The sequence below is a fragment of the Corvus hawaiiensis genome, chromosome Z, assembly GCF_020740725.1.
Source record: "Corvus hawaiiensis isolate bCorHaw1 chromosome Z, bCorHaw1.pri.cur, whole genome shotgun sequence".
Lineage (NCBI taxonomy): Eukaryota > Metazoa > Chordata > Aves > Passeriformes > Corvidae > Corvus > Corvus hawaiiensis.
The window spans coordinates 42409596-42428589 of record NC_063255.1 but is presented as its reverse complement, the minus strand read 5'-3'; the positions used below and the strand labels follow the sequence as shown (position 1 = coordinate 42428589).

The 18994-nt window shown below is 37.8% G+C and overlaps 1 protein-coding gene across 1 annotated transcript in view; it reads right to left on the bottom strand.

Annotated features, from left to right (window-relative positions):
- The window catches only part of LOC125319553 (guanine nucleotide-binding protein G(q) subunit alpha), a 119154-nt gene that overhangs the window by 79643 nt on the left and 20517 nt on the right, over positions 1–18994 (bottom strand). The gene's annotated exons all lie outside the window — the stretch shown is intronic.

The window sequence follows — 18994 nt, the reverse complement described above, 5'->3', positions numbered from 1 at the left end:
GCAACTGAAGAACAACTGAATTAAAATTTGTGTTTTGATTTAACAACTAAACTAATAAGCAAAACGGAACTCCAAAATATACATATTATATATGACTGCATATTTGAAAATCTTCTGTTCCTAAAGATGTAATTATTCAAAACTCTAACTTCATGTAACTACTATGAGACATTTCATCACGAAAATTCTGAGAGTAAGAAAAAAATTTTCCTAGGCTAACGCTCAGGATATTACAGTAATCTATTGGTATTACAAGCAACAGATATATCTGTGTTTTGTTTTGTTTTGTTTTTTTTGCAGGGGTGTTGGCTTGTTTGGGGTTTCTTGCTTTGTTGTGTTTGTTGGTTTGGTTTTTTGCTTGTTTGTTTGAGGGGGTGCAGTTGGGTTGTGGTTTTTTGTTTTAAGCTAGTATTGTTACAATCAGACCCCATTAAACTTCAATCTCAGAACCACGTGAAATCACTGTTAATTAAAATTTGGCTCATATTTATTAATGAGCAGTCATTCCTTCCATTAAATTTTTTTCATGTCTTTATATGCTTTGTACTAAAAGTAGTTTATTGATGAAATATGACTGTTTGTCAACTTGAAGTTAAGATCTGTGTTGGAAACTTCACAAAGGTTACAACACACAGCACTTTACTCCAGTTCAGCAAGCTCATCGGTGACTACAAGATCTAATCTATATTATCCCTGTGTTTGCTTGTGAGGAGGAGTTGAATCTGCACAGCTACATAAACCCTGTGTTCACCCAGCTACTCAGCCCTGCAGAAAACAAAACGCATTGCTCAGTGCTCTGTTTTTCAGACTTTCAGTCTGGGCTTTATTTCAGTCATTTCTGTAAAGCTTTCATGCCTCGTGGCCAGGACAATGGCAGCCTTACAGGCCTCTTATATAATGTTTTAGGTGTCTTCTCAGAAAAGTGTATTTCACAGCAGTGCAGTTTATAGGAGTAACCCTTAACTATTTCTGAGATAGCACACACTGCAAAATCTAAGCCCTAAAAACTTCTGCCCTTACCAAGAGCATAATTTTGAAACTTTCACTCCCATTTCCTGCACACATATAATGAACTTCTAATGCAGGTTTTCCTTACACATTCCCAGAAAATCAAACATGATGTTACAGACTACAGAATCAGAATGCTTTGGGTTAGAAGGGACCTTAGAGACCATCCAGTGACAACACCCCCTCTTGCCGTAAGCAGGGACATCTTCCACTAGACCAGTTTGCTCAGAGCTCCATCTAACCTGGCCTTGAGTACTGCAAGGGATGAGGCATCAGCAACTTCTCCGGGCAGCCTGTGCTAGTGCCTCACCACCTTCACATGTAAAGAATTCCTTCCAATATCTAATCTAAACCTACCCTCTTTCACTTTAAAGCCATTTTTCCTTGTCCAAGCACTACATGCCCTTGTAGAAGTCCCTTTCCAGCTTTCTTATAGGCTCCATTTAGGTAATGAAGTGCTGCTAGATCACCTCCTTAGAGATCAAGACATTGACTGATACCAGCTTGTGCCTTCTACTGCCTCATTCATTCCTTACAGAACAAGTTAAGAAATACATTTTGGCAATAAGTTCCTAAAATTTTACCTATTTACCATAATAAACAAAACCAACCCTGGGTAACAGCCTGAACAAGACTGAGTGGGCCTGTTTCACCTGGTGAAAAGAAGAAAACCTGAAATAATGTAAGAAAAAAAATCTACATGTTCTTCTGAGAGGATATGAATGCCATACGGGCTTTGCTAGCGACTGCTTCCACCACCATCATCCTACAAATACATCTAGCTGATACAAGGTGAGAGCAAAGGTGAAACAGCAGTGTAGTGGATCAACTAAATGGACCAATGGGGGATAAAACCATACTGAGGCCAATTTTCTGCTGGCTACCACTGTACATTTAGATTAGTCAAGTCAGTTCTCTGAAGCCAGATGAGTAGTATCTTCTCATCTGTCAGAAGACTGCTGAGGCCACACAATGTACCTGAGTCTCCATCATAACCAGAATACCATCACCACACTCCCTCATCTTTTAAAAAACATGACTTTCAACCTCCCCCCGCACCCCTCCAATCCTAATACAATTCTTTGCCTAGTACTTAGGAAAGAATTGAATATTGTAACTGAAAAAAACCCCACACTCCTGATTCAAGCACATAACTTGATTGATCATCTGACTTTTAAAACTTTTTCCCAGATAAAATCAACCTAACAAATGAATAAAAAGAGATTAACTGTCTTCTAAAAATAATAAAGGAGTGTCTGTAAAAGTGATGAACTCCCATTCAAGCACAGCATAGAGAATTACCAAATTTTTAAGAGCTTAGCATCTTAAAAACTGAAAATTTCTGGAAACTTCTTCTCTTTTTTTCCTTGAAATGTTAATAGCAACAAGTATTACTGTATCATCAAGAATTTTACAACCAGAGACATGAAAGTACTTCTAGCAGTATTATATCCAAAAACAGAATCAGGAAAGAAGTCAGGTTGCTTAAACACAGAGTAGATCCTTATACAGGCACTTGCACCACTTACATACATAGCATGTACAATTTGTTGTATTGTTGCTATTTCTCCTGGTGCATATGCTGCAAAAATCAAGCTACAGAATGTTGAAATGCAACATTCTTTGGTCTGTGAAACTTATGGAAAAACTTTAAACAAGGTTAATTTTAAATAGGTGACAATGCAGCTACTAGCAGAGTAGTTTCAGAACTCGAGGTGACTGACAAAGATACAGGAGACTGACTTAAAAGTAAGACAATGTCAGTCTAGAATTGACAAGCCTTTCCTTCATGTGGTTGTGCTACGCATACCTCTACTTGTTTTTGCAATTCTCTGCATTGCGACCTTAAAAAAATCTCAAATATACTATCTTCAGATCAAATATGAGACTGTTTCTTAACTAAAACAATAAACATACCATTCTCTAAGCAAAATTCAAACTGGCATCTGTTAAACACTGTGAAACACTGCTAAGCTACACCTGATAGTGTTTTTTTTCCCAAGTTTGACCTATGAAAATGCAAGAAAAACCCGCTATTTTATTGCTTGAAATTTTCTGTTTAAATTACATAGAAGAGGATATTCATCATATGTAAGGACAAAGGAGAAAGCCACTGAAATCCACTGCCCTGTTACTCACTGTACACACACATATTTACTAGGAACTGTCAACCAACAGTGTGTAGATTTGCCGAAAACTGGCTTTCATCTTGGAGCTTGGATGCAGAAAGAAGCCTAGAAGTACCTGGAAAGTGAAGCTTCATGGGTCAGAGTAGAATCAACATCCTACACAGATGAGCAGAACCATATTACAACCACAGTTTCATCAAACATTACTCAGACAAAGCAGTCGGTTGTACACTGCCTCATAGATTTACAGAAAAGTGGAGCAATCAACCTTATCAGATAGTAAATAGCAGAGTAACTCCTAGGAGGAGTAAGTGCTGAAAGAGTAATAGAGAGGTAACATATGAGAAGAAAAATACTTTCTTTCAAATATTAAAGTTACATTTCACTTGGAAGAGAGTTTTATGTCCTCTATGCTACTACTAATTCAGTGATAGAGAAAACAAAAAATATGGTTTAGTCTGTTGCTGTTCCAGCAGTGGAATGCAGCAGGATCGCATTTCTGCCGAAACCAAGTATGGCTAAATGAAAACATAAAACTGTGCAGAATTCAGGCCTTGGACCAGCTTGGCTTTGTAGGTGACAAAATCAGTAGAAACATATTATGGAATGCATGAGATCATCCCGGGAGCTGAAGCAAAGAACCACTTAGAACAGCAGCTTTCAGGCTCACAGTTGAAGGCTACTGTTGGGATGGGTATTTGGCTGGTAAGACTGCAGCAAAACTCCCTGAGATGGAGATGAAGCTGCCCAGCTCACCCTGTAACATATATCTGGGTAAGTTCTGGAGCAGAACCAGAATATCTCCTCTCCATCAAAAGAAGACAGCAAGGCCAGTGAAACAAGGAGGCTCCCACACAAACAGCTCAGTCCATGTTACGTGGTCATGCACCTAGGCAGACTGTGTTCTCAACTCGACATCTTAGGAAGAGATCCTTACCTCTACAGCAGCCTTGACCATCATCTTGGTCAACAGTTGCCACAACGGAGTTGTCCTGCTTCAAGCTGGTACAGCTATTGCTCAGGCATTCCTTCCTAAATGAAGCCTGCTAGTGCTCTATAGAACTTTTTTCTCTATTGCTGAAAAAGTGTTCTGTCCATGACATTGTATCACTGTATCATACCTCTTGAAAGATATGTAAGTACCAACCTACATCTCCAACCAATTTACACTACTATATAAGTTAATAACTTATATATAAGTTATAAGTTAATAACTGAAACTGACCATCTTGGTCATAGAAACACCAAAGAATTTAAGTGACAACTCATCCAGAGACATGAACAGAATTCCTGTCAGGAATTACCAGTCTTGATAATAAATACAGTAGGCATACCCGTATTTTTCATAAAATGAACAGTAGTACCATTGTACCTTCCTCGTGTGATTATCTAACTCCTTAATTGACATTAATAGATTAAACCTCACAAGAGTTGCTTGATGTTAGGAAACATTTCAATGGCATTTCATTTAGTGTTACAGAAAAGCCTACGAAACAGGAAAGCATCTCAAATTTCAAGCAAAAAAAGCCAGAAAGAGAACTAAGGTGTCCTGAAGTCTGTTCCTACATCAATAGCACCATGTTTTGCAGTTATGTTAAAAACTGAATGGAATAACTACAAAAAGCCAAGTTTGGTGAGAACCCCAGCAATGGCTTTTTGGGATTTAACAATGCACAGGTTTAAGTTAAGAACCACTCAGGAAAAAATGGGAGAGGGGTACATACTCTTCTATTGCCAAGTGTTTGCTCCTCTGATAGAATATCTTTAATTTAAAATCGCTACATAATCTTCTCATTTGTTTTGCTTACAAACTACATCTGCATATTCCACTTGCTTTTAAAAAAAAAGTAAGCATATAATCATTTCACCGTTCACTAAATTCTCCTCTGTATCATTTTAGTAATTTATAAACATTTCATTAAGATGGCTGTCAATATTCTACACAATATTATTTCATGAATTACTAATGTAACAACAAAAAAGAGCCTGGCAAGATGAGAAAAGTTTTCTTCCAAGAAATGATGGATAGAATTTTATGAAGTAGATAATTACCTCAAATAAGGAACATGAAACACCTACATTCATGTAGAGCAATTTGTTTCAAAAATAATCTTGAATATCTTAAATATTTATGAAAAACTCAGCAAATGTTATCCATTACAAATATTACTAAAGTTGTTCCATCATTTCCTTACCTACATTATAAAAATTGTTATTAACCATCTTCCTTTAAAAAGGGAAAGAATACCTGCTCTTATGTGGACAGCTAGTCTGAGTGGTTTTTACAGTAGAAAAATCGTCTTACAAATTTAATCTGGTTGTGTTTGAGAAGACAATAATGTTATGATTTTGTTTGTCATTCTAGTGCAGCCACAAAACTTAAGAGAAACAAAACTAATACTCATCCCTATTTGTGCAAGTGATGCAATTAAAACAGTTCAAGTGAGTACTACAATAAAGCCTAAGACAGATACTGAATTACTGACAAAAAATGGAAGGAAATGGAGGATAGAATTAAAACATAAAATTCAGGGGATATTCTGTAGCTTCTTAAATTAATGCAAGCTTTTTCATAAACCAGAACTTCAAACTCCTTTACAAGAAATGCAGTTAATCAAATACCGCTTTGTGCCAGATAATCAAAACTACACTGCAAAACTATTATGCAGCTAGGCACAGCTCATTACTGAAAGTCAGCACCCTCTTCTCTACACCTTCAATTCAGAAAAAAAACCCAAACCCAACCAAACAACCAAAGAAATCCAAACCAGCAAGCCCCCCCAAATCAAAACAACCAGACAAATCAACAAAAAAAAAAAATACGACCACTCCCTAAGCCCCCACCCAACAACACAGAACCTCCTCCTTACCTTTTATAGCTATGAACAGCTAATCCTCACCATTTTAGAAGTATCTTATTATGGTTTACATGTAACTCAGAGGCAAAAAACTGAGAGAAGAGATAAACTGACTGCTTTCACAGAGCATAAGTAATTCCTCAAGAATTCTCACAGCTTTATAAATGGGTTCAAAGCAGGACAGGATCCCACCTTGTGTGACCTTCTCCTCCTTTCTCTTGAAAGGATCCCTCTGATAAACCAGGGAATCCCTAAAGAGAAACAACTCTTTCCACTCTGCTTAATTTTCCATTTTATACCATTTGGAGCAACTTCGACAAATTCTGCCTAAAGAATTCGTCTGTGCAGAAAAAGTGCCACAAATCAAATTTCACCCTCAAAAATATTTTCGTGATGCTACTCAAAACTCAACAGAACAAGAAACTGTTTAAAATCAGTCTGTTGGCTGCTGTTTTTCCATGGAAATGTTATAAACAAAACCAGAAGCAAACATCAGCATTCATAAAAGAAGGTATCATACAAACTCTTACCTTCCTTGCACAGAGGGAAGGCAAAATCTGGCACACGATTAATTTCAAATTAATGTTTATATGAGGGCGTTGGAAAGCAGACTCAAGTAGATTCCAAAGCACATGCATGTCAGAATGGATCGTTTATTATCTTTGAGATCAGTATAGTACACAACCGTCTACAAATCGACATGTATGTTTTCTGTAAGCTATTTATTAAAAGAAAATGGTAATAATACACTGACCACCACCTGATTTTCTGTGAAAACTACCTTAACTACTATTTGGATAAAGACTGGGTTTAGGGCTTAAATCTTTTATGTTTCCTTCATATTCCACCTACAGCTCTTCAACTCTGCAACTAAGCTGGACTGAAAATGATGGGGGCTGAGACAGGCCATACAACCCTACATGTCGTGCAGGTCTCCAGGGGGATTCTCCAGGAACTGCAGTATGAGACCTGTTTCCCTGCACTGCAAGATAAGGCTTGAGTTAGCTCTACACTTTTATTAAGGAAGATACATAAAATGTACTTACCTAATGATTAAGTCTTTCAAGTTTCTTTCACCTTCTGTCACTCAGAGGGATTATGAACAGATATACATAACTCATATTCCTAACAACTCTGAGAGACACCATTTCACGGACAGTACAAGCCACTGTGATCAATCAAAAGCAAGGATAATTACCGGTAGCATTCAAAATTGCAATAGTGTTCCTTTATTTTTATCATGGAAGGGAATAAGAGACCTTTACTACTTTAAACCCTATGTCTTCAGAAAAAAGTGGTCTTCATGTCTAAGATACAGCAACAGAGTTTGTTTGGCCATCTGTGTTTCCCCCATGTCATGGGCTAACATTCTTCTACCCTACTGAAAACAGCAAAAGATGAGTATTTCTCTGACATGTTCATCATCAAACATAATCATCACGCACAAGAACATATCAACAAAACAACAGCTGTATTTACCTTGCACACAAAGCCTTATACTTTGCATGTTCTGCTTTCATAAGGTATAGTTAGGAATTCTGTGAGCTATTTTCTACTCTGTTTTCAAGAAGTACTGTAGTACTCAGAGTATATTGGATTTGCATTTGCATCCATCTGAAACACCAATACTAATCAGTATATTACGTAATTTGTTCATTTTTAACAATATGTTAACAACAACTAACTGCAAAAACATGAGAATACCTTTTCCAAAGTTTTTTTTTCAATAACATTTACTCTATTCTATGTTTGCGAACTCTATTTTGAAAACCTACCACTCATACATAAAAAGGCTCTATCCAGGAGCTGAAAGTATACAGTACAGCATTTTCTTTATTAGAATGTGAACATGCTTACAAGTTAATTGCTTTGCTACACCAAAACTAGTAAAAATATGAATTTACTGAAAACAAGTCATATGAATAATAGCACATTTGTTATGATCAAATATTTATGTCAAGTAACATTTCTGATGGTAAATATTATTATCTGAAATTAAAGACTAAGAACAGCAACTGCTTTGTAGCGTTTTGGTACATTTTTCCTCAAAAATGGCTGGCCACTGCTTCCAAGAATGATAATCACTCCAATTCTGAGCTTTAGTCTAGATACCATGAAGCACTCCTTTCAGGGGAAAAATCCTAATGAATGAACACAAAACCCCTTTGCTTTTCAACCTTTTTATATGTCCTTCATTCATACCAAAGAAAGACCATTTTCATATTGATTGAGATGATTTAAAAATAAGAAAGAAAAGCAAATCATGCTGGTTCTTCTCACACATGAAGAGAATTAATAGTTTTCCCACAAAGCTATTTGAGGTCTTTTTGTGTCAGGTTGTGTACTCCTGAGGAAGGCATTCAAGCTGTTCCCTTGCTCTCTTCTGCTTGTGCTTTTTTGCTGTTCATGTTTCAGAGCTCTCTATGACCTCTGTACTAAGAAGATAACATGACAGCTGTTCCCAAACATGTAATTAGACAAGAGTCAACTTACCAGTATAATTATCAAACTTACACTACAAACATAAAGGAACTTCGTATCAAATATTGGTATGCATATACCTGTCAGATAGCTTCCTTGGTCCATAGACAGGTAGCACCAGACGTGAGACAGAGGTTTCTTTCAAGCCTCAAATATACCCCCAGCGCTAAAATGATGAAATAATTTTTGCTTTAGTCTAACTACACACTAACAAATACAAACAAAATGTAGGGTCTTTCAAGCAGAGCCCTGAGCTGCCTGCAGTAAGGAATCAGCTGGGGTAATTAATTTTTTTTAATAATACACCTTACAACTGTGTTACACATTGTGTATCTTTCTGGTTTCCTAGGGGAACACATCTTGAGAGCACCATAAAGGCAATACTCAATGGTACAGCTAAAGTCTTACAGTAAGTATTTTTCTCTAGTATTTAACCCCTTTCTCTCATGCCTTCACACTCCTCTTCCTTCCCCAGGGAGACTGAAGAGATGGTGGTAACTGAAACTCACATCCACCTGGTTTCAGGCCCTCTCAATGAATGAGCATCCATTCCACTCCCACACACCACCAACCCAGTCACTCCATTTAGGGCCTCAATGTCATTACAGCCGATCATAGCCTTAAACTGGAAGGAGGGTGGGGCGGGGGGAGCTCAGGCATTTTATAAGGAACAAAGAAACCTCCTAACAGAAAATAGAACAGAGCAGGCAGCTTCAGCAGATTGGGCTGCTGGGAGAGCAAAAAAGGAGGTGAACTGGGGAGCACAAAGGCAAGTCCAGAGCAGACACTCCTTTCAAATCAGCAGTTGTGAGTAGTCCTGGAAAGAACTTTTGCCTTCCCCTTCAAGGCAAAGCTCCTCCCGGCAGGCCTTCACTCCGTGGACATGCAGGGCTGCAGAGCCCAAGGCTGTTCCTCTTGCCAGCCTCCTTCCAGATGCAGAGCCGATTAAGCAACCGTTAGAGACACTGTCCCCAAAAGACCCAATCCCTTACTACAGGCAGCGTTCCCTCATCTCTTCACCCCCAAAGGCACACACAGAGCCCAGCAGGGCTGACAGACCATGATAAGAAGCTCTGGCACAGCAGCTATACAGTAAAAACACATTACTCCATTTTTATTTTCTTTCCTCAAATACTGTGAGAGGCTCAAGTGTTGGGTTTGTGTTCCCCTTGTTCCTACATTCACAGTGTTGCTCACAACTTTGTGTGTTTCTCGGCGCACACTGGCAGGGGTGCGCACATACACTGTGAAATCCAGGCTGGCTCCAAGGCTGAGCCCGTTATAAATCCACCCAGAGGGAAGCACAGTTCCAGATACTGTGGCACATTTCCTGCAGCTTATAGCAGATCATCCTGAGCTTGAGAGTGCTTTTTAACTGCTACTTCCCCTGGAGAGTCACTAGTTTTTGAGGGGTTTTGCTGTCCTCTTGCATTTTTCATCTTCACAGGCATTGCAAGAAGCCATATATTAATTAAGCAGCTCCTCCAAAATTAAGGTAGACCCCTTGCACACTTTTTCCTCCTGCAAGGAGAGGGGACCTGGGCAAGCCAGCTTATTAGATGGATAGGAGTGGCACAATTGCTGTATTATCATAGGTCTTATTTCAACCATTACAAATCTCGCAAGTTTGGAATAATATTGATAAAGTAAAGATTGAACAAATCATGTTTTAATCATGTTGCTTGTTTATTTTTATATACATACCACCTATGCACATACTTTCATGTGCATATGTACACACAGAGTGATGAACTCTCTAAAGACATAAATACAACACTAGCACTCTGAATTTAAGAAATCAGGTCAAGGGTAATATTACCAAAGAACAATTTTATAATTAAAAAATTATAATTAGATTCTCCACCCCTCCCCCCCCCCAAAAAAAATCCCTGCTTTTTATTAAGAAAAAAAAAATTGAATAGCTAAATTCTGAGAGGACATCCTTGCTAGCTTTACACAGTACATCATACAGGTATTTCCATGCTTAGTACATGATAGAAATGCAGCATTCTTTTCAGATACTGCATTTGCTCATGAAAATAGATGAAAAGGTGAAAAAAATTTAAGCTTAGGGAAAGTGAGGGATGAAGACTACTACTGGGTCAGTAATAACAAGGACTGTCACGGTCAGTAATAACAGGGACAAGCAGGCAGGTTTTATGGTCGAAGCATCCGGTGCCATCTTTCTGCATTTGCATTTTTAACAGCACAGTGTCCTAGCACGCATACTGCTTAAAGCATCACGTTGGTATGGCTGAACAGAGTAACATTTTAATGTTCTGCTTCTCCAGCAGAGAAAGTCAGGAGGCAGCACTCTGGAGCACCACACTGTCGCACAGACAGCATCCATGGCTTGTGCCCCTTCAGACTGACCACACAGGGCCCAGTTCCCATGCCACTGACCTGCTCAGCTGAGCAACTTCAGCAGCTCAAAGGAAGAGTCTACAATCACATCTCTGACATGCCGAAACAGACAGCTACAGGACCTCTTGTTCTCTTCAAGAGAAACTTCTGATCCTCCTTATACTGACCTTGTTGCTGAAGTTATATATTTATTTAGACCTGATTATATAATTTGATTCTACACCAGATTGTTACCTACACTGAAAGTTTTTACTTTTTTTTGTGTTTTTATTTACATAAACAAAGAATGCATGGATTAATACATAACTACTTTTTACTTATAAAGGTAATAAAACTCATAAGATAACATCAATCAGAACTCAGTTAAAATTGTGGAGAAGCAACATGCCTTCCTGAGTCTCAGAAAAATATCCTTTTACTGGATACTCTTATGGTATTAGAAGAAATCTCCAGAAATGCATGAACCAGATGGGGTCTGAGTTATAACTACTGTTGCACTGTTTTAACAACTCAAACATCAGCTACTCTAGCCAATAGTGTGTACCACCCAGACGTGGATATGTAACTTAGGAAAGGCCACCTCCTTTCTCTCCTACAGTTGATTCATTGCTCTGACCTCTTCTGAAATTAGATGTGGCTTTCTGTTTAATTAATTAAAGTCCACATGCTGTTCATTAGCATTTAAGTAAATTATTTGCATTATAAATCCTGGTTCATCTGAGATAAAGTTCTAAATTCACTCACTATTCTTAGTAATTAGGCTTTCTATGGTGATAGGGTTTTGTTTTATGAACATTAATGTAATTCTGGTTTTCACTTGTTGTACTTGCATCTGGTTTCAAAAAGATTATATTGAACATATTTCTAGCCCCTTTCAGAGCTATGGAGAAAGATCATGATAACACTAAGAATCTGTTCCTGTTCTTACATAGTACACCGAAGTAGAAAAAATTTAACTGTCAGGGCAAAGAACTGTAACACAACAGCAGTTCACACAGGCACAAAGTGGCAGGGTGAAGGACAAGTTTCTGTTAGCCGTTATTCTTCTTTCTACAGGAAACTTTTACTTCCAGGAAGTAAACATTTATTTAACACGTCATTCCTTTGCACAATAGTTGAATGAGAAGTATTCTAGCCCAAATTTTTAGTTTATGTTTTAGGTTATTAAAATGTTATCCACACAAGTCAATATTCTTTATAAATTTTTTTAATTATAATTTCAGTTCACCTAAGAAAACCCACAACACAACAACCAAGGGCATATCCAGTTGTCAGCCCAAACCACAGAGGTAACTATCCAAAGCTAAACAAGGATTTGCTTCCAACAACCACAATGGCATGATGTTGAAAGGTGATTATATTTGGCACCTCTGTATTTACTTCTACTTTTGCATCATTCTTTTTATACCCTTGTAGTAACAATAAAAAACAAAACAGAACAAAAAAACCCCCCACATATTTTACACAGGCCTGCAAATGTAAGGAGTCCCTGTCTGTGAAGGTGTGGAGGAAACATGATGTGAAATTCCATCAATTTCTCAATGTTTTAAAAAGACTTTTTGTTTGATAAACTGTAGTCTTTGATTCCTTTTCATATAGGATTGGACTGTCTGAAAATATATCATGAAAACTCTGGGAAATGCAACAGAAGATATTAAAAATTTTCTTTTTGTTATCAGGTTTGTTTTAGGAGAAAGGCAGAAAGAAATTACAAGCAACAGCTTATTTGACTAAAAATTAGCCCACAACTTTTACATCTATAAAAAAATCCCCACAGCATAACATTCCTATTGCTCTAGAGGCCTTGAATCTTGTGTAACAAAAGTTGATTTTATGGAGAGTACAAATGCTGAAAATGCTAGCATTTTTCAAAACAAGGAAAGGTATTGAGATAAACACCATCTTCCTACACTAGCATCACAATTTCTAACCTACAGACCCCTCCATGCAGCTTTCGTTTTTGTTCTGCGTAATTTGCAAAATGACCACCAAGCACACAGGTCAATGTCTTCTCCTAAACCTCCAGCAGCTGTCCAGCCTCACCCTGCAGGTTTCTGCACTGTGCAAACCAGAAGAGGAGAGCTGTGTGTGTCAGAAACAACCTCTGCCCAGGACATGATGATGGGAGCTGCCAGCCAGCTCTCCCCAGTCAGGCACAGCTCAGCCCTTGGGGAGGGAGTACCAGGAAAGAGCCCTTCCTCCACTCACTGACTAGAAACTGACAAGGCAGTTCCCTATAAAGGTCATGGTGCAGAATTTATTTCTGGAGACTTTTAAGGTCCCTCTCCAGCCTTCAAGTACAAGCAACATGGAGCCATTTGGCTGCTGTTGGACAGGTGAGCGAGAGGTGACGGAAAAAGGACAAGGCTGACACTCTCAGCACCAGCAGCCAACCCTTAGTCCACACTTTGCAACATTTTTGTCTTCAAGACAATGGGAAGCAGAAAACAATGTGATAGCCAGGGAGTTCTGAACTATCCTTCTTTTCTCCTCTGGTCAGTTGTCAGGTTTTGGGGCATTTTGCTGACTCCAGCTGTCTCATTTGTCATTAAAAAAATGAAAGAAAAAGCCCAGCTGCTTCAACAGTATTACCCTACAGATCCAACCACCACGGGAAGCCTTTGAGCATTAGCGAAAGGTTAAAACCACCACACCCTCCCAGGCTGCTGAATCACGTGTACACATCCAGTACAATCAACGCCTCACACTAATTGCCAATTACCTAAAACACTTAAAACACTTAAAAAGTGTTTGCCATGAAGAAGCTGCATTCAATTTTTCTTTTAACATCATCTCCAAAACCATGTAAGCATTCTGACATTTACTGCCAGAGGAAGGATGCTGGTCCTCTTATCTCTGCCACATGGGAACAAGTCCCAGAAACGACAATTGAAGTCTTTGGAGATGGTCTTTAATTTGTAGCCGTTCTGGGAAAATGTTATCTACTAAACTCTAGGTTTATCAACGGATAAAGCAATTTAGTTTACTAAAATATACAGTTAAAGACTACTTTTTCACTATTGCTGACGAAGAATAAAACTGTGGAAACGTGTTTTAGACAACAGATCAGTGCATTCCAGATGCTGTGTTATTCCCTGACACAAAATCTAAAATGAATGTTTCTGTTGAGATAAATATGAATCCTTTTTGATTGTCATCTGAGATCACCTATTTTGTTGGTCAAGTTTCCTCATGCCATCTTAACAGCTTTCTACATTTCTAAAGATGAAGAAAAAACAAATTTTAAAGGCTTCTGCACAAGTTTTCAGAAACTAGCACTTTTGTCAGGTATCGTATAGCCTCACTTCGAACTGCCAAGTACTTTCTTTCCCCAACAAAAAAGCTTGGTAAGTCAGAAAATTAAGAGAGGGTTTCCTATGCTTTAACAAGAAACTTCCAAACTGTGAAAAATCACAAGACGAGAAATTTCTGAGTTGTGACTACAAAATTGTTTCTGCAGTGTAAGTCTGCAGCAGGAAACAAGACGAAACGCACACTATTTGCATAAAAATATGCATTTCTACACTATGCAGCTTATGGTCAATAACTAAATTTCAACTACCAGAACCACAAATAATTGCAAACCTTGTTGCAACTAAGAGGACCTCTGAAAGGGGCTAGAAATATGTTCAGGGTATTTGCAGGGAAAAAAACCCCAAACAACCCACGACCCCTCCCCAACGTTGCAACCGTTACTTCCTTCTATACTGACTCCTCCGACATCAGCAGTAAAGAAAAACCAGTCGTATTTGAAAGGAATTAAGTTACTGAATGGAAAAAGAAATTTTAAGTGATAATGACCTCAGGGAAGGTTAATCATACCCCTCCCCTCCTTTTTTTTTCCCCTGTGATCCTTACTAAGAATTTTTTTCTGCCATCCTTACTCTTTAAGTAGTCCCAACAGATTACTGCAAACTGTGGCCTTATTAGTATGAATGAGGGTAAAAAACGGAGAGTAGACATAAAGTATACTGCATATCCATTTAAATAATTTTAGAAGTATTCTTGAAAAATAAGGAGTAGGAATAAAGAGCATCAAATGCTTTCCAAAATTCTCTGCCTATCCCTTAATAACCAAAGTACCTAAAACAATTTCTTAAGATGGGAGAAAGAGTCTAAGAACAGAGTTACCATGGCGTGACCAGCTACCACACATCATATGCTCCACAGTAGTTTTTGCATGGATAGCTTCAGTAATGTGCAAATGTCAAGTTTCATCAAACTGCTTTGTTAGTCCTTTTTTATTTCAGTAAATTCTGCTGCATTCAATAGCTAATGAAAAGATTAAATACCCTTAAACACGGCCCCAAAAGGTGACTTCACCTATACCATATTACCAAACGAAGAAAAATTTATTTGAAGAGTGAACTCTCTAATTTTATAATAACCACTTCATTTTTAAACTAAAGTATCAGAGGAAAGCAGCAGGAGACTTAAATTTTTGCTAATTCTCTGATTTTATTCTACTGCAGCTCTGCTGTTACAAGGTTATTATTAACCTGCTTTTTAACTTCTACTTGAGAAACAATTCTTTGGCAAAGTATTTCGTTACATCACACAACTAGGTGTACAGGTCATGATCCCACTCCTTCTCAACACAGAAGTGAAACATGTATTTACCTGAATGAGAACATTTGAGCACAGCATGGTAACACCTGTTGTGTGTGATGTACCAGTCCTCTAAACAGTTCCTTATGAATATGTTCGTACTACCGTTGTTAACTCTTATGACAAAAAGCAAGCACTTACTTATTCTAAACAATCAAACAGAACAGTTATTAATAACCTTTTTCTGCATTACTTTTAAAGGCTACTGGTACCTAACAAATACGCACCAATTAGCACAAATTTTGCTACTATTGTTCTTGGGTTTTTTTTTTCCTTCCTGTAAATCTCATCTGCATGCTAGATTTTACTTCAACTTAGAAAAAAAGATCTACATACCAGTTTTCTACATGAGGTATCCATTTCATCAGTTATATAAATCAGTTATTAAAATGTTACCTTCATTGTTGCTTTGCATATTTATGATTTTTAAAACAAAAACCAGTGTAAAGAATAGTCTCAGTGCAGAGAAGCTGCTCCATTCAAACTACATCTCCACATACTGTCACATTTGGATTTATTCAAAACTCTGCTTACAGGCATTCCATGATCACACACATTTCTTTTTGACCCCACACCCACCACCAGAAGGTGTGTTAGGCTATCTTCAGTAAAACATGAATGCTGTGACAACAACCTGGGATGAAATAAGTGCAGATGCAGTGATTTGTACATTATACTGTGTATCAGCTTCCAATAACACCAACACTTTTTCTCTCAAACAATACATGACTGCAGGCAATCTAGTATTTGCAAAACTTTGGAAGGCAGGTGAAATTTGAAATAAAAATTCTACATTTTTATAGCCCTAAATACTAAACCCTAAATTAAGTATCTTAAATTCTTCTCTTCCCTTGCATAGGTATTTTCTGAATTATCAGGACTTAAATGCAACCATTTCTATTTCTGTAGAAGAACAGTATACAAACTTTATATTGGAAGGCACCTATAGCACAGGGTTTCAGACTGCAACTACTAGCATCTACTACATCACCAACATAACTTCCTAGGACAAGGAGACAGCTCCTTTATGCACGGCTGATGCATGGCTGTTGATTCATATGCAGTATTGTACATATGATTTAAGACTGTACAACCACAAAACAGAGTGTTATTAAACAAAAATACTGACTTGACTTTTGCAAGGAAGGATTGCTAACATAATGCTACGTGAACAGATGTGTCTTTTTATTTTACCAGCAATTTCAGTTAGAATTTACTGCATCATATAATTACACTACGATTTGTTTGCTTGAACTGATCATTTTTCCAGTGAAATATGCTTTCCAAAAAGCAAATCTATACATTTATTAGTTTGCTCCAAAGCCATGAGAGAGAGCCTGTAATTATCTTCATTTGTGAAGTTGGACATTAATGTTTTTTATTTCCATGTCCAATAAATTCAGCTAGCAGACTATCTAGATCCAGATTTAATACTGCCTAATGAGTTACTTTACATATTGTGCTTTCTCATTTTTATTTTATTTAAGAAACAACGATTTTTCTTCTTACCAAGCACAGTACAAGGTCCATGGTGGTGAACTGTAGTCTAAACAGGGTCAAAGCTCTTGCTTTCAGTACCATGTAACATCACCAGGCAGTATTTGACTCCTACAACATTATGGGTTGCTCCCTTAAAAATGCAACTGATGGACTAAGATTAATTTTTCCGATTTAGTATACGATAATTTCAGAGACACACTTCCCCAAGACTTCAAACATACTCTATCAACTACCTGATCAGAAGCATTCTTGTCCCTTTATTAAAGTTTTCTTTTCCATTTCTATTGGTAGCCAAAAGTCTTCTGAAGAATGTGTAAAACATAATTGTACCTCAAGTTAAAGGCATCTAGCTCACTTCAAGGCATGAAAAAGTTCCACAAGGAGTAATTTTGTAGACATAAAGCTGATACATAGGAAAGCCAGCATCAAACCTCTCATTCTAATGGCACTGTTGTGCAGCTACATAAACTCAATAGGTCAAAACTATTTTAAAGGTTGCAGAAATATACTTGCACATGCAAAGAGAGGCAGGAGGATAGTTATCTTTTTTTTTCCCCTGACAAAAAGACAAGCTGAATACTGTCAATTCCCTATTTTTAATATTAAAGCATCTGTTAAAATCTGTTTTTCTGATGCTTCTGTTGAAGAATAGTGGTACGAATTGACAGTAGCTGTTACCATTAACTGAAACAAAAAGTCAAATCAAACAAAAAAACCTGGTAATTTAGATGTTAACAAAGACACTGCCTAATAAAAGAATAAACACTTCTCTGATCAATTAGTTATGTTGCAATTTAAACTTACTGCAGGGTCCAATGTCGAAAGCAAAGCACAGGGGGAGGGAAATGTCATTAATGATTCAGACAATTTAAAATAAAAAAGACCATAAAGAGGACAACTTAATCCAAATATTTTCAGGTAATGGACTAATTACTAATTACTACTGGCACTGAAACACAGAAAAAGAGTAAGTAGCTCATGTTCCTCATGAAAATCAGACTTGATCAGAAGATGTTTCTCAACATAAATCAACCTACTTCAAAGAATTAATATTTCATTACCTCTCAGCAGTTATAGGGAAAGGAAAACTCCCAAGGTGAAATGCCAGTTCCACCACTTCTATGCAGATTAGCAGCCAATTGCCAAGACCACATTTTTTTTCATGTATATAAAATGCTATTTGGAGATGCATTGCAAACACAAATCTGTTTTCCAGTTGAAGCGCCATTAGCGGCTCTGAAAATCACAGAAGTATAGAATAATTTAGGTTGGAAAAGACCTTGAAGACCATCAAGTCCAACCATTAGCCTAACATTGCCAGGTTCACCCGTAAACCACATTCCGAAGCACCCTCCAAGGATGCTGACTTGACCAGTTCCCTGAGCATCCTGTTCTAATGCTTGACAACCCTTCCCATTAAGAAATTTTTCCTGATACCCAATCTAAATCTCCTCCAGCACAACTTGAGGCCATTTCCTCTTGTCCTGTCACTTGTTACTTGGGAGATTAATCTCCACCTTGCTAAACCCATTTTTGGGTAACTGTAGAGACCCACTGAGCCTCCTTTTCTCCAGGCTAAACAACTAACCTGTAGATCTAGCGAAGGAAACCATTTGCCAGAGTGTCCCTGTGGGTAGACATACACTAGTGTTTATCTCAAAAGTGTTCTCCTGACCCTAGCTTAAACATCCTCAACTCCTTTGCTGACTGTGCTCTTTCCCATATCAAAGGATCCCTGAGCGAGAACATTTATTTCCTTAGAACAAAACCAGTAAATACTGAAGTTAAGGACCACAACTCATGCATTCTAACCATAAACAGGCATTTAGTCCCTAGGATCAGATTAGACCTGGTTTAAACAAAAAAACCCACCCTTGACCATGGACATTGGGTTCTCTGCACCTACTGTTTTGCCCTACAGACCCACTCTCATTCACAGTATCTGCTAACTTAGAAACAGCCTTTGTCTGCACTCCCCCACCTATAATCACAGGGATAATAATTATTAACTATATGGAGGTGACAGAGCGACTGATTAGCTAGTGG